Source organism: Lagopus muta, chromosome 2 (genome assembly GCF_023343835.1).
Source record: "Lagopus muta isolate bLagMut1 chromosome 2, bLagMut1 primary, whole genome shotgun sequence".
NCBI classification, from domain to species: Eukaryota; Metazoa; Chordata; class Aves; order Galliformes; family Phasianidae; genus Lagopus; species Lagopus muta.
The window spans coordinates 97058280-97085005 of record NC_064434.1 but is presented as its reverse complement, the minus strand read 5'-3'; the positions used below and the strand labels follow the sequence as shown (position 1 = coordinate 97085005).

General features: G+C 40.9%; 1 long non-coding RNA gene across 2 annotated transcripts; it reads right to left on the bottom strand.

Annotated features, from left to right (window-relative positions):
* Positions 1–647: 647 nt before the first annotated feature.
* LOC125689015 (uncharacterized) lies at positions 648–26726 on the bottom strand. 2 transcript variants are annotated; one of them, XR_007374988.1, is made up of 4 exons: positions 26673–26726; positions 21469–21587; positions 11884–12062; positions 648–835 (listed from the first exon to the last, which is right to left on the bottom strand). It is a non-coding gene; the product is annotated as an uncharacterized LOC125689015 (long non-coding RNA). The 2 variants fall into 2 exon arrangements; XR_007374989.1 differs by lacking the exon at positions 648–835 and adding an exon at positions 4811–5292.

Below are 26726 nucleotides of genomic sequence, written 5' to 3'. Positions count from 1 at the left end.
GCTGCAGCTGGCACGCTGCAGTCCTGCAAGCGCTCGTGGCTGCAGCAGAGCTGGCTCTGCAGTGAGGAGCACATCCTGAGGAGTATGAAACACATCCTTTGCTTTTCCTTTTTCTTTTCTTTTTTTTTTTTTTTAACTCAATAAAGCACAGGTGGGCTGGGTGGACTACTCTCTGTGCCTGGCAGCTCTTAAACTAATAATATGAGATTGAAGGAGCCAAAAAAGATGTAGAAAGGGTATTGCCTCAGAACTTGAACCACCCATAAATCTTGCTTGTGTGTTTTTTTTCCTGTTTTTTTCTAAGCTACACAGAGCAGCAATTTCACTGTACCCTAAAGCTTTCTCAGCACTTTAGCTTCTTCCCTACAGATTGTAAGGTGTGAACTTCCAGTTACTTGAGTACTACCGCCTAATGAGGGAATATGTTGTACATTGGCCCCATGCACGGAGTGAAGCTTCCTCATCAGAGGCTGTAGTTGGATCCAGATCTTAAGCGACCCAGAGCACAGTGGTGTTTGGATTTCATGACGTGCTGCAGTTTGATTTGGCTCGGAGCAGAGGATGAAGCCGAGTGCCAGATTCAGATCTCAAGCCAAACTTGGATTTTGTATTTCAGCTACCAAACTTCATCATGGGTTGGCAAAGTCACTCTCTCACCTGCTCACACCATGTGGAGAACACCTGTGATGTGCTGGAAGGGCGGCTGATCCTGCTGTGAGAAACTCCCCGTAGGGAAGCCAGCATGTGAGAGGCTGCTCCAAATGACTGGTGGCTGCAGATGGCTTCGTGTGCTGGGAGTGCAGGGCCAGTGAGGCATGCTCAGACTCTTCAACTGCTAAGAAAAAAAGTTGAAAAGAAAAACTGTCAGGAGCAGACTGCAGCTTTACTCCTCCCTTTGTTGTCATGACTGTTGAAACTGGAGCAACATTTTTGTTTGTGGGACTGGGACTGGGATGCAAAGCAGCAGCATGACCAGAGAATAAACTAGAAGAACTCCACAAGCACATAACTTCCTACAACAGCATGCTTTTCAGAGTATCCATCCTGATGCCCAAGGATCTGTTGCTCAACATTATTTTACTGGTCAATGCTTTTTCCAAAAATATTCCCATAGCTTAACTGGTAAAAGATCTGTGTGTGGCTAACAGTGTGGTCTGCTAAATGTTAAGGCCTTATTTGACACCTATCTTATGCTTATATTTGCCTCTAAGTGCAACCTTATTTTGCAAAGTATTTAGGCTTATTATTAACTTCAAGGATATGGATATGTCCACAAAAGTTGGGACCTCATAAACTGCTTATGACATAATGGTCTTTTCTGAGCACCTTTTCTTAGGTGCTTTTCTGAACTGAAAGGTTTGAGGGGCTTTCACCAAAATGCTCTGGGATTAAGTAGAGACTTTCTATCGCCTTCAATTCCTTATTTTTTATACTTACTGCTATCTTATGATGGAATATTTGAAAAGAAAAATGAAGGACTTTTTCTCCAGATAATACCATTTATTCTCAATTATTTCTAGCACTAAGGATGCAATTACTGACCTGCAAACACCTGATGATCACTGTTTGGTTTGACCTTTTTATGAGTGTGTAAGTTTGGTAACTAGCCCAATAATTTGTTTCCCAAGTGGGTATAAAAGTCATCTGGAAGAAAAAAAACAGTGTCTGAAAGTTTTCTGTGCAAATGGAAGATTCTGCTAGCTGGATATATGTGCTCATTTTCGGAAATGGTTCTCAGATGTGAGGCTGAATTTGCTTTCCTAAAGAAATCAAATATAAGTCTTTAAATACAAAGTAGTGCTCGGATTCTTGCTTATTTTATTAAAAAGTCAGTGATCTTCGCTACCTGTTGATCTTACGTGTTTACAGAAAACAGGCTCAAAAAATCTATACAGACTCCAAAAGATACTGTGACAGAGATATGAGGAAGGCCTGAATGACTCAACACGGTCTTTGCAACCATGTTGTCCCTTCCCTGGCATCCGTTTACCCAGGGTGCAGCTGGCCTCAGAGGCTTTGCACAACTCTTTGTGGGGGGTCGTGGTACCCCAAAGGCAAAACAGAAACCTCAGGTGACAAAGGCAGCTTCTTTGTACTCAATATGTGCCCCTTTGTTTGTGAGCAAGGCTGAATCACGAAGGTCACCTGAGGAAGAAGGTGGATGCTATGAAATTCAGTGGGTTGCTCCGTTTCAATCCGAAAGCACTGGTGTCTGGCTGAGCATTACTGGCACATCAAATTGCTTAGTGTACACTTATCTGTCCTATCTGAAGAGACACAAGTAAATGTCAGACCTTAAAATCCCCTTTGCACTGGTACTCTGTTACATGAAATTAACAGGACCTCCTTGGAGAATGTCGAAACATACTGTGGCATGCAGAACTGATACTAAACAAAATTTCTGCTTCTGCAGTTGATTTGTTTGCGACTCAACTTACCCAGCAAGTTACTGGAAATACTGCAATGCAAAGAAAGAACTTCAGTGCAACTTCAGTGCTAAGTCTACTCCTGTTCTTTTCTAGAAAAGGCTCTGTGAAACTTTAGGAAACTGATTCCTGAGGAATCACTTCCTGGACACAGCACAGTCAATATTAGCATGACACTCATGCTTAAGTTATCTTGGTTTTACTTTAGAGCAGTATTTCCCTGAGGACCTCTCAATTCTGGAAGGAGTAACTTGTCTCTGCATTCTGTGAGAGTCTGGATTATTTTTAATCTTCTGGCCATGTTACAGATCAATTTATAGTCTCACAGAGATGGTAAGGACAAGGATTTTGGGGCAGGCAAAAAGAGAGTTGGCTGTTGTTGATTAGTGAGTATTGCTATTTCTGAAAAGAACAAACTTCTCAGGGCAACTTATTCTATCTTCTTGCACTGCTAGCTTCATTTTCAAGAGAATGTGAACTGGCCCAGATCCACAAACTGCAGCAGACTGATGATCCCTTCAACCAGCATGGACTTTTTGATCCATGCATATTGAATTGTGCAAGCCCTCACAGCTTTGTACAGGTGCTGTGTACTAAAATAACAGAGATGATGAGAAGAAAACTTTCTTTTTTTCTTCCTGTGACAGTTTTATACATACTACAATGAGTTATCCCAATGGCTTTGTTTCCAAATGACCTCAACCTAAAACAGCACCTTGCTTGTTATTTTGAGAGACACAACTAGTTATCATTTCCAGTATTATGCCAAACATATTTCAGGTTCCCACTGAAAGTGACATCAAAGCTAGAGTTTGAACAAATCTCTGATATGTGCTGCCCATAATATTCAGCCATATATATTTTAAAATTCTCTATTTGTTCAGACTAAACTTATAAGTTCAAGTATGTGCCAGAAGTCATCACAAGGATGCACAAGGATGTGTGCTGAATCTGCATACATTTCAAAAATCACAAAAGGGAGAAAGTGCATTTTCTTCCAGTTGCACTTAGGTCTTACTCAAGCCTTACTTAGGCAAATGCAACTCCTAACACTTACAAGGAATGCAGTACAATGGTTTCCTTAATTTTGGCAGATGAAAAGGAAGAACCACAGAGTTTTGTATTACTTCCAACCAAAAGAGTCAAATGGCCTAAGTTTACCCAAGGTTTCACAAACACTTTCGCAACAAACCCTGTCAGGACATTTTTACTAAATGCCAGTAATGCCCAGGATTTCAAGCTCCTGAATTCAAAATTTTTCCGGGTTCTTTGTTTGTTTTACACAACCTCCATCATGATTGTTTTCTTGCCCCTGTGAGTACCACTAGGATGTTTCGACTGAAGCACTTTCCAGGAATTAGTGAAGAATTTTAACTCATGGAACAGAGAACTGACTTCACTTCTGGAAAACGTCATTCCTGGAAATGCCTTTTGCTGAAGTACCCCTTCTTAGTGAGACCCAAGGGACCAGTTGCAGGAAGGGCTGGATGAGGCCATGCTCAGCAGGTGGCTCCCAGGAGAGGTCCCCTGGCTGCCATCTCACGCTATGTGAGTCTCCTCCACTTCTCAGAATGGCTTCAGTGACACAAATGGCACCTAAAGTGGGGCACATCACAACGCTACACAGCTTTCTGTAAGCTTTTGATCAAGTTCTCCAGCTCCACTTTGTCCTGTCTCCATCTCTATGGAGGTGACCGCTGCCTGGGGCTGTCCCAGCTGCTTCTGCCTTGCCCCGTGAACCTAGGCATACTGAGCAGGGGTGATGGGAGGTCCACTTCCAAAGCACAGTCCTGCCCTGAACTGACATATTCTGTGATCCTACAAAAAGGCTCATGGAGATGCACTCTGAGTGGGAAGATCTGCTACAAATACAAAACAGATGCTATGGGCCTTAGAAAGAGAAGAAAAGTGACATTTTCAAAACCATGGGCAGAAACAAGAGCAGAAGCAGGATTTCCTAACTTACTTGTGGTTGTCTTATTGATACTGCTGCTTCTTAAATCTTATCTTCAGCACTGACAATTCATAGCCTTTCCCAAATGTCTTTTCTCCTATGGTTAACACTCCGTAATGCTGAAGGTTTAAATATTAAAATAATCTTCCCAGATACAGACAGTTATCTTACATCAGTGAAATTGTGATGTTACTATTCCCCAAACACCTGTAAAACTTTCATTTTTCCTCCCCAGCAAAACCAAGATGACCTTCTCTTCTCCTTCCCCTGGTACTTCTCTTCCTGGGGCCCATGTGGCTTTCTTGGCCTGCCTTAGCCAATAGCATTCAAATCAGAAGACAGATGGATTTTCATTATGAACTTTACAGTTACTAGTACCCCCAACCCACTAAAATACTGCAGATTTCTGTGGTAATTCTACTTCCAGAATTGTCAGAAGTATGCATAAGCCAGGCTTATTACATGTGGACACAATTTAGATGGATAACCATCCAGTAGGGAGTTATTTTTTATGAAGTCAAAATTTCACTGAGATACGGTATAGTCTAGAAAGGGAAACTCTTACAAACTTGTGGGTTTTCTCTTGTGTGGGTCAGCATATTCATAGGATGCTGAAAGCAATAGTCCTTAATCCATCAGCCACCTCTCTAACAACTCAGTACTCATTAGTCACTATAATTTCCTAATAGCGCTGAGAAGAACACTCAGTGGCTTTGACTTCAGTCTGCTCCAGTAAGCTTTTTTTGAATGTTGCTTTACACATTTCATAGATTGAACACTCTCAGGATCTGTGGCTGGAGCAAACAGTTGTAGGCTTGATGGTACCTAATGGCTGAGTGGAAAACCATTCTCCATGAGCTGGAAGATTGGCTCAGAATCTTGATGTTCTCTGTGGGATGAACTGCATTTCCCCTAGATAATCAGAAAAAAATGTTAATCTCCAACTATCACTGATGTGCGTAGACCCAGTGTTCTCTACCTGCCCTCCAGCGTGTAAACTGCACACAGACTGGACTGATCAGTCCTGACTGCAACACTGAAGCAAATACACTTTGGTAGGGCACACCACTGAGTTATATGGCTCTTACCACAGAACCATCGTGTCACTGTGGAAGCTGGCTGGAAGGAATCTATACCAGTGGCATCTCAAAGTTGAGAAGTTTTGCACTAAAATGAGCACATCCAGGAGGCCAGAGGGCACAGCTGGAGCCTCCACACTTGTCCCAAGCCCCATCTCCTGCTGGTTCCAGCCAGATCTCCTGGGTGGGCACCAGAACTGTTTTATCTGCATGCAGTATCTGGGACTGCACTCATGTACTGCTTGCATGAGGGTACCACTTGGCTTCTGTTTGGACACCCTCTGGAAGCAGCCCTGCTCTTGTCTGGCAGAAAGGCACAGGCAAGTCCTTGAGAAAGGATGCTTTAGTTTCTGGTTAAAACAACAGTCCTTTTGGTTTCAATCCTGGCAATAAAGTTGTTCTCAATGCTCTACGTATATAAGCTATAAGAGCGATAGCACTATAATTTTCTTATAAAGCACACAAGCTTCATTTTACCTCTGACAGCAAGTGATCCAGGGCCAGTAAATGACTGGCAAATGCTTTCTTTATTCATCTCTTCAAGAATTCTGGCTTTTCTTTACTTTTAATTTGCCTGGAGGCAGACATTTGAGATAACAGCTGTTACAGTGATATTATCAGTCATCTGCACGTCAGAGAATGCCAGGAAAATGCCTGTGGAGTAAACCTCTTGGGTTTTTGGTTTTGTTTTAACTGCTCTGGGGCAAATTCACTCCTTTGTCAAAGTTCTGCTCAAACATGAAGAAAGAATATAATGGAGCTTGTTTCTACCCTCTGATTACGAAGAAATGTCTTTTCCTGCTGTTAAAAAGCACAAGTTTCCCCACTTGCTTTTTGATGCCTCTCAATGATAAGTGCACTAGAGCAGCTCTTTGTCAGGCTGGTAAGCATTGTCAGAACACATCTACCAGTAACGAATGTCCTTGTGATTTTCTGGAGAGAGATGTGGTTTGCTCACTCCTGAACAACTGAGGAGCCTAGTTGCTAACAAATCCTGTTAGAATGGGTCTTTACTTTCTCATGAAACACACCACTTAAATCTTTGGGTTTCATTTACAAAAATTGCTGAGGAATATTTCTTTTCTTACTAAGATGGAGGGCCAAAAGTCACGGCTCACAACTAAGGAGGTTTATCTCACAAAACTAAACTATCTGCAAGAAGGCTGTGTGGGTTTATTGGTTCTTTAGAGAAGACACCAGGAGGAGGGCCTTGGTTTGGGAATTATTACCCTATATTCTGTGGTTTTCCAGAGAAATCTCAGAAGGGAAATCGATCTGTAGCAATGGAAACAAATTGTGATGTTCCCCTATTGAGTATATTGATGATAGACCAGTTTTTCCAGTAAATTTAGTGAAAGCTTAGTGAATCCTTTGTACTAGAGAAGCTTATTCAGTATACTTTGACACGCATTACATGTAACTGAGGATCTTGAGCTACTTTACCGACATGAGGTGGAAGATTAAAAAAAAAATGACACCTATGAAATTACCATTATTTCAAAGAACCAACATAAATATAGGTGTTGAAATGAGTCTACAGTCCTGAAGGAATGAACATAGAAAATAAAGGCTTTGGCATGCATATTTACTGTTTTTCTGTATTCCCTACAATCTTTTAATCATGCAATCACAGATGTTTCTCTCTTCCATTATCTTGACATTACAGAAGGTAATTTTAAGTAGAAAGTGTACTACTTAGGAGTCAAATTCTTAGCTGCACTACATATTTCCTGAATAACTTTGAACAAGACATCCACACGGATGTGGAAAGTGTTATATATAATGTCATACGTCCTGAAAAGGCTGTTAAGCACTTGTATATGACAGAGACAAAGCTCATACCAACATCTCTGCAGCAGAAGAAATACGTGTGAGATAAAATTGGACCTTGAAGGAAAGCCTTGAACAGAAATACAAGATAAAACATCCAAATAAACTACTACCAACTGAACCTTGTGGTTTGTTTGTTTGTTTGTTTGTTTGTTTCCCAAATGTAGTTTTTTTCAGCTTTAATACACCTGTTTCTAAGTACGGTCAACTTACAAAAAAGAGGCAAGTGTTTTTGAAAGCTTTGAGGATGCACGAATTACTTCTCCCGTGCAAACAGTATTTCCTTGTCCTTGTTTCCAGGAGGTGTGTGAAACTTACTTACGGCATTCAGGTGCAGCTGTTTGGAACAAAGTCCAACGACTACACAGGAGAACATCCTTCATATTCAAAAAAATTTGTGAGCTCAAAGGAAGTGTTAACAATGAAACAAAGAGCCTTTCTTTTAGGATCCTCCAAAGACAAGAAGAATATGCTGCCTGCTTAAACAAAGCAAATGGTAGATCCAAAAAAGGTAACCTTTACAGCACAATAGTTCGTTAAGTGCAGCTTTGCCTACATGCTTTCATCACTGCTGATGTGGTAACATAAAAGATTTGTTAACCATAGGTTAACTCCCTCTTCCAAATGTCTCCAGGCTTTTGAGCAATTCAACTCTCTGGAGCTGAGGTGTTTTTGGCTCCCAGTGAGTAAGCTCTGAGGGCTGGAAGTGTAACTGGATATTTTCTACAGAGTTGTAGCAGCATTGCTGGGGACAAATAAACTGCCAAAAAATGCTTTTTTTGTTGTTTAGTTTCTACGGAGGCTGAACTGACAACAAAAACTGAGATATGGACTTTATTGAAATTGTGAGTGTTTGTAACTCCTGGGAAAATCTGGGTAAAAGTTTTGTCCATGACATTGCAGATCAGGTACTAAGATCCAATTTATAAAGTGAATTTGGACTGAAGACTTAATTTCTTTTCTTAACAAATCAAAATCTGAAAAAAACCCATATCTGAATTCATTAAGAAAAAGGGAGAGAGGGACAAAAAAGGTGTTTAAACCAGTTTTTATAAGAAGTACTTTCTCATGTACAAAGGTTTTTCTCAAAGTATCATCTTACTCTAAGGCTCAGCAAAAACAGAAGAAACAACTTCATTTTGCAGTGTGAAGTAAGACAACTTTTCCTGCTGCCGAGATCTGCAGTATCACCGAGATGCATACTGCCAGTAGGGCAGGGATGTACCTCCCTGCAAAGCATCAGATAGTGGTCACAGCTGAGAAAAAAAGGCTGGTGATAAAAAATTGTTCATCTGATAAAGGCAACATACCCCCTAAGCAATCCTCTATTAAAATGTGTTTCTTCAGGTAATAAACAGTGCCTTTTTTCTGAGATTATCACCAGGAATTTAGAAAAAAAGGGCTGTACAGAATTGCAGTGAGGAAGAATAAAAGAGACAAACAAGGAAATGTCAATTAAGATCAATAAAGTAATACCTGAAGTGACTGGCTTGGCAGTCAAGTGTTTCCTTTCATGTTTTCTGGATAATTCATTTCTTTGAGATGAATACAGTGATGGAATTCAAGAGAAAGGGGAAGTAATGAATGAAAAAAAATAGACTTAGAAAGTTTCTTTCCTGCTTTTAGAGATTTTATAAATTAACTTCAAATTATTCTTAGTCACGATGACAGATCTCACACCCAGTAAAAGAGGTTGGGGGGAAAATTCAGGCACCTGAGAGGATCTTGCTGCCCACATACAGGTTCTATCTGGTGGTGGCACCTGAGATCTTCACAAGGTTTCAGAGAAAGAGGAAGGGAATATGGAAATGACTCTAGTTGTCTGGAGTTGAAAGGTCCCTTCTATGGAAAATGATTATGGATTTCAAGTGTAATTATCTTCGAAGATAATATGCAAACAGTCTGAGAGAAGAAACCAAAACAAGGTGTCTCCTGTGCCTCCTTTCCCAGACAGCATCCTTCATCACCCATGATTACTCTTCCCTTCTGGCTCTGCTCACCTCTTTCAGCACAGTGGCACAGTTCATGGTGGAGCTGGAAAAAGCCCCATCCTAGCCTAGCCTACGGCCTGGTATAAGATCTGGGTTTGAACCCCTGAGGCAAGGAAACCACAGATCCGAGGCTCCCAGGTCTCGGTGTTGATTAACCATGGGTTATTACCTACAAAGACAGCATATTGTTTCACCATTTTTTCCACTGAAAAAGCTGGCTGCTGGAACTGTTAGCTGGGAGCCTTGCAGGATACACGATGACACATAGGGAGATGGAGACAAGATCCTAATGGCATGAGACAAATGTGTGGGGAATTCAGGTGTCTGAATTCCCCTGTGAAATGGGAAATGCATTTTCCTGCATCTGACCTATGATGTGTGCCCACTGTTTTCAGGGAAGGGGTAGGAAAAATAAAATTGAAAGACTAACTAGCTAACGCCATTCTTATCCATGCTTAGAAATAAAGTGAGGTTCATTACCTGCTCCCATCTGTCCCTTGAAATGAGACAAATTAGGAGAAAATAAGCTACTTCAGCTTGGTATTATTATTTCCTTAATTTATGTGGCATATGACTGTGGCATTTATTCCAGATATGTGTGGGAAGAGACACAACTGCTTACAGCAGTACAGCCACAAATCTTAAAGAAATAAACCCATGAGGGTCTACAAGACTGGAAGGAAGATAATAGAAGGTCAGTAGTTTTAACAAAGAAATATCACTGTTATGATAGTGAGAGGAGATCTTGGCCAAGTGAAATACAGTCATGTAGCCAGACATACTACAACTACAAGACATACTCTGCATGCCTGAATCAGGGACTGGGAGAAGAAAGCAGACTATTCCTGACTTAGGGAGAGCACCATCTCTCCTCAAGGAGTGCCTAGAGTACTATGAATATTAACACAAGTCCATGTGCCATAATCTAAGTGCTCTCTTATAAGGCTGGTTGACACCTCAGATCTTGTATCTCAGACACTACTTCAGACATTTTCTTTGAAGCATGACTCTTCTGCATAATATTAGTGAGGGAAACTTTCACCAGCCTAGTCAGAAAGAGCTTCAAGAACTTGTAGGCTTATCCGTGCTTATGTAGTTGTCTTCTCAGCCCTTGGGACAGTCTGTCAGGAGAAGGACCCGAGTACTTTCTTTCCTTTCTAATTCAGCCTGACTTTTTCCTTTCCCACAGAAAGAAAAGCTGCCCAGAGAATTTGTGGATGCCCCATCCCTGGAGGCATTCAAGTCAGGTTGGATGGGACAACCTGATCTAGTGCTTGATCTAGCAGTTAGCAACCCTGCCCATGACAAGAGGTTGGAACTAGATCATTTTTTATGTACCTTCCAACCTAAGCCATTCTATGATAGAAAAAATTAAGCTGAAGAGTCTAGTCAGAGGAAAAAGGAGATGCATTTTGGAGCAACTATCAGCAAGGGATGGGTTCCTGCTACTTGTACTACAAGGAGGTCTTCTGAATGGCACACTAATCTGGGGTATTTCTTTACCCCTAGAAATTCATGTAACCTGTGCCCTCTTGTCTTTATTGCAAGGGCCCATGTTTTTCTGTCTTGCATTGTTTAAAATAGCCCATTATTCTTCAGCTCCTCTTTCTGGAGCATTGTCTATGGTTGAATGACCCACTGTTTGTTTATGCAGAAAATCACAGGGAAGAGGGCCAAGGATACTTCAGTATTTACATACCCAAGATGTAACGGCCTTGTGTTGCCTGCAGATATATCTATATCAGCACAAGCCCAAGGCCAGATCTTGTTGATGAGTGGTATTTGTGAGCTCTTGTTATGTGTATACACGCACTTTCAAACTGCATTAGGCCTGCCACAAACTGTTTACAAGAGATTGAGCCCATGGTGAATCAGCCCTGCAAGCAAGTTCTGCTCTGTTCTGCTCCCCTCATTCTGCCTGATACTCCTGGGCTGTGTGAGGCAGAAATGCCTCTGGACATAGGCAGTGCTTTGCCTATGTGATCAAATCAATGTGATATGGGGATCAGGTGGGATTCTGCAACTGGGGGGACAGGACAAAGGGAAGTCATTAGCTCTACATTTGATAAATCAATTTGTTAATTCAGGATCAGGTGGGATTTTCCAGCATGAGAGAGAGGACAAAGAAAGCTCATTAGCTGTATTTTAAATAAATCAATGTTTCACTTGGTGCAGAATTCTCCTTGAAATGTAGGGCAGGACAAAACGGATCAGATACTTTTAACTGTGACTTGAAAATACACTTGACATAGAAATAAGAAAAGCTTAATACTTAGTGCTTGTATATTTTTCTAGGTATTCATTAGCAGAAAACAAGTGTGGCCAGGCTGGAATTCTCGGAAAGATTTAAGGAAACAAAGAGAAAAGACCTGTGACATGTTCAAGGAAATAAAGAGGAAAGGTTATTTCATCTGTGAGTGGCTCATCATATCAGGCAAGTTAATTTCAAAACATTACAGCATTCAGAACCACTAGACATGTCTGAAGGTTAAGACCTAGCCTTCTACCTGACCCTGTTGCAGGAAGATATCATCTACAAATCATGACAACTTCTGCCAGGTCTCCACTGCAATAACATTCACTAGGTGCTGAGTTCCCCTCACCTGTGGCACATCAGGACAATGTTATCTCGTAGTGCAGATCTCACTGCCCAGAGTCCACTTCTCACTTGTGCAAGGTTGTGCAACCGTAGTGATGATGGCTGATCTGTACAGGTCCTGCTGAGGCTGGTGTGACTCCATGGCCAGCCTCATTTGTCTGTGTGCTTTTACTGATGCAGCATCTGAAAGCAAAATGTTATCTCAGTAAGAGAAGGATTTGGGCACATTAAAAAAAATAATGCTCAAATGATCACATCGGACAATATTCAACCTATTAACACTTCGAGGCTGAAATGGAGGACAGCAATTCAAAGCCATGAATTCACATTATAGAATACCAAGCACTACATGAAGCCAAAGACTTTGCTGTAATCAGTACCATTTTTTCTCAGCTGCACTGTGCATTAAGAGCAGCTCTTTGAGACAGCAAGAATAACCGGCTGCTTTTCTCTTTCCCTTGTGTCAGTTTTTCCCTACCTACGCTTCGCAGAAGGAGACTTGCTTACTACTGATAACCCATCTTGCTTGGCTAAGCCTCCCAGGGGAGGGTGCATCTCCTTGTGCTGTGTGCCACCTGTACAACGAGAGGCACATGATAATTACCTTCTAGGGAGGCAACAGCTCATCTGTGTCACTGTCACATCTGCCTGTGGCTAATAGGTGTGCAGCATTTGCTGTGAATTTAAAATCTGCCCCCTTTCAAAGGTCAGAAGATCAAAAGTTCAGCTCTCGTTGGGAGTTGCCAAGAGAGCCCACACTGCTGCTTGCTGCCACAGCAGGCTCCTTCTGTGCAGCAGCAAGAGATCAGCAGCAGCTCGCTGCTGTTTTCAACAGACACATAAAACTGGAGACCCAGCCAGCTGTAGCAAGAAATAATAAAGATATTAAGTTTACATACAGTCTTCAAAAATTTCCTCCAAGAGTCTTCAGTTTATTTTCTCACCTCAGTGTGAGGCTCAGTTTTAAGAACATGGCTGCCAAAAGAGCGACTTACCCCACGGCTTAGATGGGCCGTTGTGATGGATAGCGGATACTATTTCAACAAAGACACAGCGCCTCGAGTTTTAATCTGCTATGTAAACTAATAGAACCTTGATCAACGTATTTTTGGCCCTTCTTTTACGAGTAAATTCTCAATACCCACTAGAAAAACATGTATTGATGGCTTACAATGCTACTCTTCATATAAGAGGAGAGTCATGTGGAGTCCAAGCACAGCAGCATCTTCAGAGGTTCAAAAGTCAGCAGTGAGATTGAGTTTGTGCTGAAACATGACCACACGCTCTGAGACAAAGAGCAGTCTTAGTTTCCAGATATGTCAGTAAAAGCATTAAACTCAGTCTAAATTTCAAAATGCAAATAAAAAGAACGTTCAGTATTTTGAGACAGTATTTTTTTCTTGCAGCAGTAACCTTACATTTCATTCTTCCAACTGAAGATCCACGATTTGACACCCAACCACAAAAGTGTTCTGTTTTTTGTTGTTATTGTTTTTTTTTTTTTTTTAGTACTCAAATAAACAACACTGGCTTATTTAAGCATCATTTTCTGTTTGATTTAAGAAAAAAAGGGGAAAAAAGTTGCTCTTGGACCCCAAGAGAAAGTCTGTTTCTTGAAAGCACCAAAAAGGAACTAATGAATGGAAACAATGCTGGAGCTGTTACTCAGCCACATTAGCTTGCTTTCCTCCTCCAGGGAAGTGCAGCACTTCGGCTGCAGTGCAGAAGAACATTAGTCAGCAAAATGCTCAAGTAGGTACTTGAGAGCTATTAGCATAATTGGGACACAAGTGTATGATTGAAGTTAACTATCATTAAAGTTGTTTCTTGAGGAGGAATGGATTGATGCAGCTATTTAGGTAATTTTGAGCATCAAGGACAGAATATTTGAGTAATTTGTATAAATTTACTCACTGGTTTATTAGGAAACCACCATTTCTGATTTCACAAGTCCCAATCTGATCCCCTCAAATGCCTTAAAGCTTGTCATACTTCTTGCTCCACTACTGACACTTCCTATTTTCTGTACATTTTCCTGTGAAAATACAAACAACGGAAACCTGGGCCCTTGCACTCTGGGCCCTGGTGTAACTTAATCCTAGACTTCACCTGGACATCCACTTTGGTGATGTAAAGCTCCTGAATAGCTTCAAATTTGCCTTCAGAGTGAGTCCGCCTGGAAGAAGCAAGGGTCTGTTTTTGTTTCTTCTTTGTGCAGTGTTAGCAGAGGCACACTGACAGTAGTAGCTGCCACTTTGGAAGATGTATGTCAGAGGAGGAGAGGCAGGAGAGCATCCTCCAACCTATTGCTTGATGTGTTTTCATTCAACACTAGACATATCAAAGAAGTACATTTCCCTCCAGTTGGTGAAGCTTGTTTGACTCTCACAGCTGGGGCCAGGAAGAGTTTTCTGAAGTGCAGCCATGCTCATGCATGATACTTTTTCCTCTTTTATTTTCTTGTTAAGCCAAAATGGTGTCTGTTACAGGAAGTTCATGTAGCCTTTAGTACAAATAGCATTCATGGAAATTGTTTGTTTTCTGTACTACAGCTTTACATGCAAAATTAAACTTCAGGAATTTGTTTTCAAATTTCTAATGCCTAAGGCCTATCTAGAGAAGACAATGCAAAAAAAAAAAAAAAAAAAAAAAAGACAAATAATGATTTCCTCAGAGGACAGGATATAGTTTAATGATGTTACTTACAAGCTCATAAAAGAAGTACCACCATAAGAACTTGTGAGAGGAAAACCTACTGTTACACTTAGTTTTTAAAGCTGGATTTTTAATAAGGTCTGACCATCTCCCTGGGAGAAGGAAAATTTATCTGATTGGGGTAGAAACCAGCCTGACTTTCCTTTTGCTATCCTCAAGGCTGGGCCAGATCCTGGGTAAATAGAAAAAGCCAGAGCACCACTAAAATGAGGAGAGTTGCCCCAGATGAGGTCTGCTCGCTCTTCCCACACCTCCAAGGGCAGGCAGTGGGTGCCTGCTGCTCCCAAAAACCCGCTGGCCTCAACAGCTCCTGTGCTATGCTTTGCTCCACTCTGTGCAGAGTCTTTTCTGATAAAGTAATAAACATATCGTAAAACTCTTTTACAAGCCAGGTCTCACTCTCCTCTCCAGCTTTTTCTCATTAAAGGCATTGCTGCTTCAAGGAAGTTCAAGCTGCAGCATATTTAAGATCTGCATTCCTTTGACATGTTTTGAAATTATTTTAAAACAATCGGTAGAAAAGGACCAGGTATGGGGGGCTGAGCACTTCAAAGGGAAAGCAGATCACTGTGTGAGCCCCGAATTACATAACATGCCCCACCAAGGAAATAAATTAATTTGTTTTCCAATGGCTCATTTATATAACCCTTTAATTATAGCTAACCATATCACCAGCGTTATAGCATGGGAAAATGTAATGCTGTTACTCAACCTACCTCTCCGCCCTCTCCAGACCGACAACACAATCATTAAGCAGCAAATGCATGTTGGGACATCACCTGCTCTTTTGTCTTTCAAAGATATAGTTCAGTACTGTGGGTATGAAAATGTGACCTCAACAATAACTCTTTTTCTAGCGCTTTTTGATGTTCCTAAATTCCATCTCCCAGTTAGATCATAAAAGCAGAACAGCATTTGACCTGCTTGCAACACTAAAAAGAGTATTGTTTTAAAATTCCCTATTTTCCTAGTCAGCACAGGTCAAACTCTGCAGTTGAGCTCTGATAACTGTGAGTGCAGCTGCGTCTATGCTGGGTTTTCAGATCTGGTGTGTTTAGGTAGCTCTGTTGACTTCAATTAAAGCATTTCTAATTGTTTCTAACTCAGTACACACCAGCTGAGTCCAGCTGAGGCACAGTGTGATAAAGCAGCTTGCTGCAGCTCCTTCAAGTCTAGTGAGTGGTACATATTAAGAGTTACTAGGCCAAACCACTGTGATGGCAACAGTAACAGAAAGATTTTTCATGTGACTAATATCAGAATTTTCTTAAATTAAAATAATCAAAACAGCTGGTTCTATCCATCTTCAATCCACCTCAGAAGACAATATGTGAAGGCTAATATGAAAAATAATCTCCTGATACTAAAGATGACTGTGGCACATGGAGAATCCTATAATTTCAACAGTGGGGTTGCAAGAAGGTTTCATTGTAAATCACAGAAATTCTTCCTTATGTTATTATGTTTGAGTTGACTTTTAGTACTCAGGTTGGTGGAATCTTTCAGGTATAATAACTTTCTTTCCATTGAAAGATATCTTGGTAGCTTAGCAGCACCGTGATGTCAATAACTTTGTTGAGATACAAAGATTATGCAACCTAATGCTAGACTAGCCAGCCAACTTAGCTGAATATCAACAATCTCATATGTGACAAAATTAGAACAGATCATCAGGGATGCTGTGGAATTTCCTTCAGTAGGACTCCATCCATCAAGCTGGCTGTCTTCCTAACAGATAGCTTACCACGCTAGCGTGCTCAGCACAAGAGCTGTGTTAGGAGTTCTGCGGGGACCTTGAGACCAGCCTTGCAGGTTCCAGGCTCCCTATTCAAGAATCTACAGTACTCTGTCTGAATTTCAAAAAGACCTAGAGAAAAAATGCAGTATACACAGGAATGGCCCAAAAGAAAATTCCTTAATTAGCTTGCTAAACAATTCATCTCTGTATTTGTTTTTCATTTAAAGATGACATAAAAAGAGTTTTAGCAAACTATTCCCACGTAACTCGGTGCAGAGGGAGCTGAAGTAATGCTATAATTTTATCTACTACACCCTTTGAAGCAATGTTTCATCGGTCATGTCTGTGATGCCTGAGGATAGCCTTTAGACCAAGTTATGTGCTCTTAAAAACAGATCAAAGGAAATTTGGTCATCTCCTTCAAAAGGCAGCTGTTCTCCTCCCCATTTTCATAGAGCTGCGAAATGAACCAGGGCATAGCGTTGAGGAGCATCTCCTCTAGTTCTGTGTTAATGCTTTGGTTTGACACCTCAGTTTTTTAGATAGAAATATATTTTGGTCTAGCGGTGGGCTAGTTTGCACATAGCAGGGGGGTTGAAACCAGATGATCATTATAGTCCTTTTCAGCCCAGGCCATTCCATGATTCCATGTGAATGACCCTCAAGGGAGCTACAGTAATTTAATCTTAGTCCTGAACTAAGGGGGGAGATTGGATTTTTCTAGAAAAAGTGCTGAGTTTGTATCAAGCAAAAATTAAAATTTTAAACCTCATGTTAGCTGCTAGTATTTGCAGGGCATTATAACTCATTTGTTATGATTGAAGAGACACACAATTACACAAGAATCTTAGATTGCAATAAATAAACACATTATCAGCCCTCGGGATGGTAGAAAATTCTGTCAAATGTGACTAATGTCCATGTACCCAACAAGTTAAAAAACAAGGAACCTCAACTAGGAAACAGTATTTCTGAACAATGTATTATAACCTTATGATTTGGCATTGAGACCTGATTTTGAACAAAACAATTAAGGCTTGCTGTGGTAAAATCTATACAGCCCAGCACACTTCTTGCTCCCATTTGGCCAACGTTTTGGATGTCATTTTGATTTACACAAAACAGGGAATAATGGCAGTGAGATGAGGGGAATAAGGCTGGTCTGGAGAAAACAATAACCAGTTATAATCCAAAAGCCAAATTCCTCAATCTTTAGAAAGTTTATTTAATATGCTTTTCCTGGTGTTGGCTGGAAATAGTAAAGTACCTTGAAAAATACTCTTTCCTGCGTTTGATTCAGCTGAAGCCAAAACCTACAAGAAGAAATCTCTGGGTTAAACAGAACTAAATCTACAAATCGCCTCCTTTTAATGGCTGTTTGTCTGTCATCTTCCCCAGGATCCTCTGATCAGAGGCAGCATATAGTTAGAACACTGCATAAAATGATTCAGTATCATTCAAGGCCTTTTTAAAGCAATGTTTCTCATTCAGAGAGGCAAGAACTGCAAAGCTGATTCTTTGTGAAGCCTGGGAAACAATATGCATAGCATTAAACAACCAAAATATACTTCATAAAACAAGTTTCTGCTGTAGAGCCTCAGAGCACTCTGGGCCATAGCAGATGACCTCCATCTTTTCCAGGTCAGCTCAGGATCATCCAGGCTCAGCCAGCAGAAGTTCTGCAGCAAGACCAATCCACCACTGAGCTTTGGTCTGTGTTAGCATTTATCGCTGCCGTGCAACTTGGTTGCTTCATCCTATTTCACAGCGTCCTTGATTGTGTTTGAGTGGGAGCTACGATCAGGTAATTGGCAGGCAGATGTTGCTTCTAATATCCTGCTCTTCCAAGAAAATCAAAGAAAATGTCAGCCCCCTGAATAGTCTTTTATCTACCCAGGATCTATCAAAAAATCTGGACAGACTCTATCACCTGAAAAACATGGATAAGGTCGGGCATGCCCACTCGTTTGTTCTAATTTTTGTGGGTAGAACAAACCATTTCTGCAGGGTAGCTGTACACTGCTGGTTGTGCAGAAGGGCTGGAATTTACTCACCAGGACATAAACTTCTCTAATAGGAGTAATGCCCCCACAAGCCTTTCTGGCTGCCAGTGATGTGAAAGTCTATTGGTCCTGGATAGTTTTTGCAACTGTTTGCACTTCAGGAAATCAGTGTGCTGCACTACCATTTGTAACTAACATAATTTTATCTCCACTCTCTGACCACTTTCTGGTAATGCAGCATAGTTACACTGCCGGTGAAATGCAGTTAATGAAGTTAACAGGGAAAAACAAAAGAACATAATCCTGTATTTGAAACTGTTTAGTTATGCAGCTGCAAAAACAGTACATGGAAAAAAAGTGAAATGTTTTAAGTTTCATTAACAAGAAAAAATGGAATAATGTTTTCACTGACTGAAAATATTTAGTTAAATTTTCCAGAAGGAGAATCTTTTTAGCACAGAAATGCCAAAATCAGATCCTTATGGACAGAATTTACCAATTAATTGATTCTTTTCCCATTTTTCAGAGAAAACTTTCTGACATTTTCAGCCAGCTCGTGAAAAGTCCAAAAACAAAAAGAATTGAGGAGTGCAGGCTTTCCTATGTACATCCTTGTGCTGTTGAAAACTCAATTTTCTGTTAATAGGAGTTTTGATCAGCTCAAGAAATGCTGGCACTCTGTATCAGCACCACTGATGGGTCTCATCCTATGTGCAGCTCCTTTAAGGCAGCTAGGAGCCAATGGCAAAGACACCAGCAGCTATGAGACACACACGTACCTCTGCCAAGGTGGAACACTTGCCGAAGCTTGCTTTTTCCCCTGATTTTCCTTAGTACAAAACACCCCTCCTATAGCAGAAGTGGTTACATAGACAGCAAATTTCTACCAGCTGAGGTTCTGGCCCTGTTTTAGCCTTCTTGGCTTATTTTCTGGCGTGTTGCTGCAAGAGGGCTGGGATCCTGCCAGCTCAGGGGTGAACAGAATAGCATTCCTGGACTCTTAGCAGTGTTGACCATTGTATTGATGTGAATACACAAAAACCTTCAAAGGCAGAAAGGTGACTCCCTGTCATGTGCAACACTCCTTCTAGTCCTTTCAAGCCACAGATCATCAGCATAGTCTGTACTTGAACCCAGGGCATGCCACTTTCTCCAGTGAACGAGTGATGGAGATTATTGTAGTGAATAGTAACAGTAGATGAGGTGCTATCTCCCCCTTAAATTGAGCCATTCAATTTGTCATGAATAGCTGAGTATTTTTTGCTTGCATTTGGGACTTAGATTTCAGTGGTGGGAACAGAGTGAATAGGATCAATGATGAAGCTGACGTACAAAAAGAAGGAGAAGAAAGGGCAAAGGACTAAAGCCAGTAGAGACAAGCAATTACAAGGTGTATTAATGTACACTGGGCTAGGCTGGAAAGAGGGAATAACTTATTGTTATTCTGGGGTATTTTTTTCAATGGAGGCTAAAGGGGAGGGAAGTGAATATTTGGTATTTGGACAATTGCAAAGCTCTGCCGGCACAGAATAAAGAAACCTTTTAGGACATGGCAGCTGCCTCTGAGCTTCAAGGGTGGTACTTGATACCACAATCTACCCTCCTCATGCTTTTTGGCCAGCTTTAGAGAATAGCAAGGCAGCATTCACAAGGAAGACAATGACAAATGTCAAGAAATGGAGAGGAAATGTGAAGTTTAAAAGACTATTGAGTGACAGGCAGGTTAGATCAAAGGGAAACATTGACCAGGTATTTGTAATTGCAATGCTAATAGAGGTTAATCATGGAAAGCAGAGCTACAGAGTGAATGTCTATTCAATCTCAAAGTATACACATACACACACACACATATATATTAAAATACACATGCATAAATTCATGCAAATATACTTATGCATTATTTTGCTTCAATAACCAGCTGGTCACTCAGCCAGTCACCTTCACCCATTCTTGTTTCTGGAGCTGTTAATGGAAATTGTGCAGGCAGAGCTTTTGAGCATTTGCTGTCTGAGGCATGCCATACATGGTATCTCAGAAAGAATGCACAAGATGGTGCTTGTATATAAATCACTGGAAAAGAAAAGTCAGTGCAAAACCTAAAACTGTGCCCTGCAAGAATGCATTTGTTTTCTTAGATTTAATGTAGAGAACAAAGAGTGTTTATTATATGACTTTAAAAACAGAATTTATATTTCCATTTTAATGATTTTGAGATCTGTATTTCACAGGAAATCAGTACCCAATTACATGACTAAAAGAGCATTGGCTTTTCTAAAGGTTGTACTGTTCCGTGAACTCAACTTTGAGCACTTTTGCTTACCAGCTCTTTTCAATCTTATCTCTCTCACAGACGTGCTCTCTCTTGTTATCATTCTTCCACAAATTCCCTTTCTATGCTACACAAAGATTTCAAAAAAACAAAAACATTTCCTTTGGGAGCCTTTCCATACTCATTTTAAGAAAAAGCCATTCTTGTTTGCCCTTCGTGGCATGTAGCAGACCCAGCTGTGTGCTGCAGCAAGTACAGCTACAACAAGACTTAACTATGTCTAGAATAATTCCTAATACCACAGCTATGTCTGATTTTACCAGCAAAACCATTCTGATGTCATGTACTCCAAAATCTTGAAAAAGAAATGTTAATATAACAAAATACCACACACAAACTATTAATGAAAGACGAGGTGAATAACTCTGTGTACACATCCAAAACTCTTCACCTAAAGTCTGCCAATGATGATTTGGCTTTTTTCTTTCTTTCTTTCTTTTTTTTGCCAAGAAATCAGCCGCAGAAAGAGAAGCTCTTGTGATGTGTCTGGACTAATTCATGAAATTATAGGGTCTCTGTCAGGAGTTTCGGGAACATGTAATATAAATAATAGCAACTTTAAAAAATGCAGTATGTATCCAGTATCCAGAAAGGTTTTTCTGTTTATGGACAATAAGCTACTCGGTTTATCGTCTTCAGAAAGCAGCTTTGTCCATGCATTGCAATTACATTTTTCTTTAACTATAGAAAAGACAGACAATATGTATGCAAGAAAGGAGAATATGGTAGGCAAGAGAAAGAGGTATCGGCATGCAGCTACAGTAGAGATGTATACATTCTTCCCTGTGGGCAAAGGATGCTTACATTGAGAGCCATCAGTTATGTCGATGCCAATGCCACTCATCCCCACACCTGGGAGTCCTCCGGGCAACAGTTGGTTGGGCAGGCTGCCAAAACTCTCCCCCAGACAGCAGGACAGGAACCTGGAAGAGAGCGGAAAGATGAGGTAAGGTGCAGCCCTTAGCCAGAGGCTGGAGAGGCCTGGTGCCCCGGTGGCTGCGGCTGCGTGGGGAGCAGCGTGCATTTTGGACAAGTCTGAACAGCTGCTGCAGGAATGCTCACCTCAGTGCTTCCTTCTGCAGTACTGGAAGGAAGAGGAATAATGGGGAAGAGGGTGGGGGGCAAAGAAAGAAGCACACCCACACACACACCAAAATTTGTTTTGGGTGTTCGCTGTGAAATCACAGCAAAGATCCTGTGGACTGCTTTATTACATCTAGATGAGGAAAAATACAAGGTATCATTTTTTACCTCGCAGTCATCCTTCTACATTATTCTTTTTCATGGATATTTCAGCATGTATATAGATCAGAAATGTCAAAACGTGGAGGTAAGGGTACACTTGAAAGTCTTTGCTGAATCAATACAGCTAAGGCAAGCTCCTGAATGTCTCTGCTAGAAGAAGGCCTGTGGTACCATTACGTTGAAGATGAAGCTGGATTTTGAAAGAGTAAAAGTGGCTCAAGATCATAATATTCGAGTTTCTGTCTGGAATAGGAGTAGGTTAATACACAGAGGTGTAGGTCCGAGGCTGGAGCCAGACTCACATTTGGGTCTGTCAGCACAAACATCCCATGAATAACTGAGCCAACATTTAGCCCCAGCAGTGGAAATATTGTAAGTTCATTTGGAGGCAGTCTGGTCTTGCAAAAGCTCTGCCATTTTGGACTGAGTCCAAAAAGCAAGCAAAAGGAGGCCCCTGGATGTTTTTTATTATTATTATTCTTACGATTTGAATAAGCACATTGTGGGTTCTAAACAAGCTTAAATCTGGGCAGACATGCCAAAACAAATCTACCCATCATTCTACGAGCCAGGAAGATAAGAAACTCCAGTTTGGTCCCTTCTCTACTTCAGAGATACCTATCTGAAAGCATGCTCCTTCTAAAAAATGAATTAAGAATTACAACAGCACCTTACCAGGTCTCCTCCCACCAATAAATAAAAATACTACTTGAATTATTTTTCAATAGCTGAAAAGTTAGCCCATGCTAACAGCAGTTTCCATGACAATATTCACTATTTTGCCATCCTGCTCAAGGCTGGCAGTAGGCTGAAGCACAGATTCTTGTATACACAACCTTACTGCTGGCTGGTAACCCTTCTTCCCTTCACAGAGAAGCTGTTTCTGAGCTGAGGTTTCTGTCGGGTGACCATCAGAATCTCTTTGGAAAAGCAGTGTTCTCTGGGAGTTTGAATCTCATTACAGGTGCTTAGCTAGCCTTTTTTCCTTCAAACTAATTGGACTTGTAGTTGCTCTTTGGTCACTTTCAAGCATTTGTATTAACAAAAGAGTGGGAATGTGGTTTATCATCTCCCCCTTTTTATCTTATATAACTTTTGGAAGGAAAAGGACTGCAGAGTATATGGAAAATCATGGAATAAAGGAGATGCTGCAACATTATTTCTGATCTCAACCACAAGGTAACATATTGTTATATACACCCACCTCTCTGCACACTTGCAGATTGAAAAAGGCTCATGTCTTATTTTGGTAGAAGGTTGCCTAGCTTCCAAACAACATCTATACATCAGGCACTGCTCATAAGTAGGGAGGTGAAGTGCCACTGAAACCTCAAGCAGTTGATATTAGCTCCCTTTTGTTTCTTTAATAGGTTTTTATTTGGAGCAGTTACATCCACTGGGCAGAGACCCAAAGCTTCTTAATAAAGAGCAGGGCAGTGAAAGCCTATAGCACTGCTTCCCCACAGTCCTTCCATCCTCCTGCAGGCAAAACAGCCTGTAAAGACTAGCAGAAAGATTTTTTCTGCGCTTGAATGCACTCTCACAGGTCAGTCCTCCAGAGAGGTGGCACTCTGCAAGGGCTGGTGTAAGAGGAACCTGGAGTGGGAAGGCAAGTCTGGGTGCTGCTCCCTGGTTTCCTTTGCTATCCGGATTAACACTATCACTGCCCTTGCAGCACCTCCTGATATCACTGCAAAGCCAACCATGATTACCTCCATCCCCTCCCCATTACTCCTTGCTGCTGCTTATGCAGACAAGCAAACCTGTATGACTTCAAGAATTTCAAATTAGAGAACTGAGTTCCTAATTTCTGTAGTTTCAGTATATTAGCTACATCCTTCTGATTGAAAATTTTGCCTCTGAAAAAGCACAGAACTTCTACTTCCCCACTGCTGTTATCCCCATAACAATGTATTTATCACCACCTCAGCAGCTCATTCTGTAATGCAAAAACTGAAATGAGGTGGCCCAGCAGGCTGGGTGTTCATCAGCCTTTCTATTCAGACCTTAACTCTGTGAACTCTGCAGATCACTGCAACTCAAAAGCGCGACTGCAGATCAGACAGACATCCCTGATCCAGCTTGTTCAGAGGTGACTGTGTTAGTGTGCATCTCTATGTATGGGTGAGTGGTAATTAGCCCAAAAGCTTTGCCACTTCTGTAGAACACCTCCCTGAATCTCAATTCCCCTGTCACCACACCAAAGCAATTTGAAGTCAGAGCGGGTATGCCAATGCCTGCCAATCTCTTGACTGAGTGCAGGCTCTACCAGGTCCCTCTGCTCTGACATAAACAGAACTTTAATGTGTGTGAGATCTGAACACGACTGAATAGTCTCTTAAATGTTTTTGAAAAATCAGAGAATTCAAATAGCGAGGAAGGAGGAAATTCCTTGTATCTGAAATATTTCAAACAATAACAAATATCTACTTTGTTCTGAGGTTAAGATCGACCCCATTTAAAATCCAAGCAAATTCTCCATCCCTGTATGTTACAAAGGGGAAGGATATTTCATCAGCTATGGCTTATCTTGCTCTGCTTTCCTCATCCCCATAATTGCCATCAGTATGGCAACAACTGCCACTATGGAAGCTCAACATGAACTATGAGAACCTGAGGAATGAGAGATGGATGAAGGGGGAAGTGAACAAGGAAGGAAAAGGGGAGGAGTATGAACATACAGGAAACGGGAATCTAGAGAGCAAGAGTTGGAAGTGGAGGTGTGGGTTGTAACTGTGAGCCTAGAAACTTAGCTGCCATGTCACCAAGCACCATCAGACCTCAGAAATTTCCATTCTCTGAACCAGTGGTAAACACTGACTGCCTTAATTAACTTTTCCATCATTAGTACGCAACAACAGGGAGGCTGTACAGTAGACTCCTATTAGGCTCTTTACTACATGGTATGAACAAACATAAAACTTGGCTCCCGAAGAGGTAAGACACAAGTCCCATCATACCCACATAATTTTGAAAAGTAGGAAAGGCAAATCCTATTTTTTACTTGCTTTTTACTTTTTATTTATTTGCTTTTGCTTCTTTCCCAGGCACTTTCTTCCTTCTGGGTCAGCCAGTTTAAACTGGAGACTGTAGCAAGAGATCCATTTCTCACCAAACAAACTCCTCTACAGGAAAGCTTGTGTCTTTAAATACATTTTTGAGCAATTCTCTCCCCTCTTCCCCCTTTTGGACTTCAGTTGTTTTATTTGTCAGCTGATAATATGGACAAAATATTGCCTCTCCGCTACAAGGGAAAGTCAGTAAAAGAACTTCTCAGCAGTGATTAGAGAAGCTTGGGAATTCATCTACCTTGGCAGGAAAGTTCCAATTCCTCCACTTTTCTAGGCTTTAATAAATTCCTGCTCTCCTCAGCAATAAAAATAAAAGAAAATCAGTCTCCTGAGGAAAATTTCACTCCAAGATGCTGTGCTATTTCAGACATTCTGAGCTCTCATTGGAGAGAGATGTATAAAAAATAAATTAACTCTTCCAAAAAATAAGATAAAAATAAACCTATCCTAAAAATGAACTTCCATCATTCTCCCCAATCCTTGTATGGAGTTTCTTTAATGGATGCTTAGTGTGTGGATGGAAAGCAGTGCCCTGTTAAGAGCATAGCATCCTCTGTCTTCAGGGGGCTCCAAGGCTTTCCAAATACAGAAAGTGGATTGTATTGGAGAACTATAACTTTATAGAATATATACATCTGAAATACCTCCCATGCAACATTCAGATTACTTCCTAAACAGTCTGTAGTTCTAATGCCCTATTTGTTTTGAACGTTTTCTTCTGGGAAGAGCAAGCTGAGGTCTCTGCTCTTCTCACATTCTCCAGCTCAGGTGAGTTTGTGCAGGATGGGGCAGAAGGCTGTCCATGGTTTTCTCATCTGCACTAGTGACAAATCTCCACTAGCTGGAACAATTCAGCAGTTCTTTCATCATAGAACTGCTGGGACTTTGTAAAGGCCTCCACACTCATAATGTTTCTGAAGCATTTTACAGAACAGGCAATTATCACTGGTGGGCAAGCAACCAATTTTTTTTCTTTCATTGACAAATTAGACTGCTTTGAGTAAAGCTGACATAAAAATACATATCGTTTTTGTCTGAATTTGAGGCAAAGAAAGAAAAAGGAAGGACAAAAGTTAATTTCAGAGCAAATTAGATTTTGTAGTTAATCCAAAAGCAAGTACTGTATTCAAGATGTGGGCATTTTTACAAATAGATTTAAAAACGGAATTGAAAGAAGTGTGATGCAGCGTTTCTGGAAAATGCATTTTTGTTATATTGGCCAGGTTTACTCACTCCTCTTCTGTTTAAATGAGGAGAACGTGGGAAATTTCTTTTTCAAGCAGGGAAATACCCAACACTGGAAAGAGCCGGTGCAGCAGTGCAGGATCAGCCACAAGATCTCGCATACTCAGAGCGTGGAGGAGCTGAGCCACCTCATATACCGGCTCATAATACCAGCTGCGTATTACAATTGTACCTTTGGAGCTACACTACTCTTGAACCTCCATCTCAGAACTGGAAGTACAGTTTCAGGTACTATCAACTGTCTTTATGAGTAAGAAGTTCACAAGCCAGAGAACTTCTCCACTCAAATTCTAGTAGACGAATTTACTTGAATCAAAATTTGAATACAGCAGTTAGATTTAAAAGAACCTGTACAAGCAATGGGAAGTACAGATGTTATAACATGAGGTATACCAAAGAGCTTAGCACATAGTTATTACACCAAATTAGAAAAGATAGGATACCTACCCATATCCTGGGCTCATTTATGAAACTCCTGCAGAGTGGATCTCCAGAAGAAAC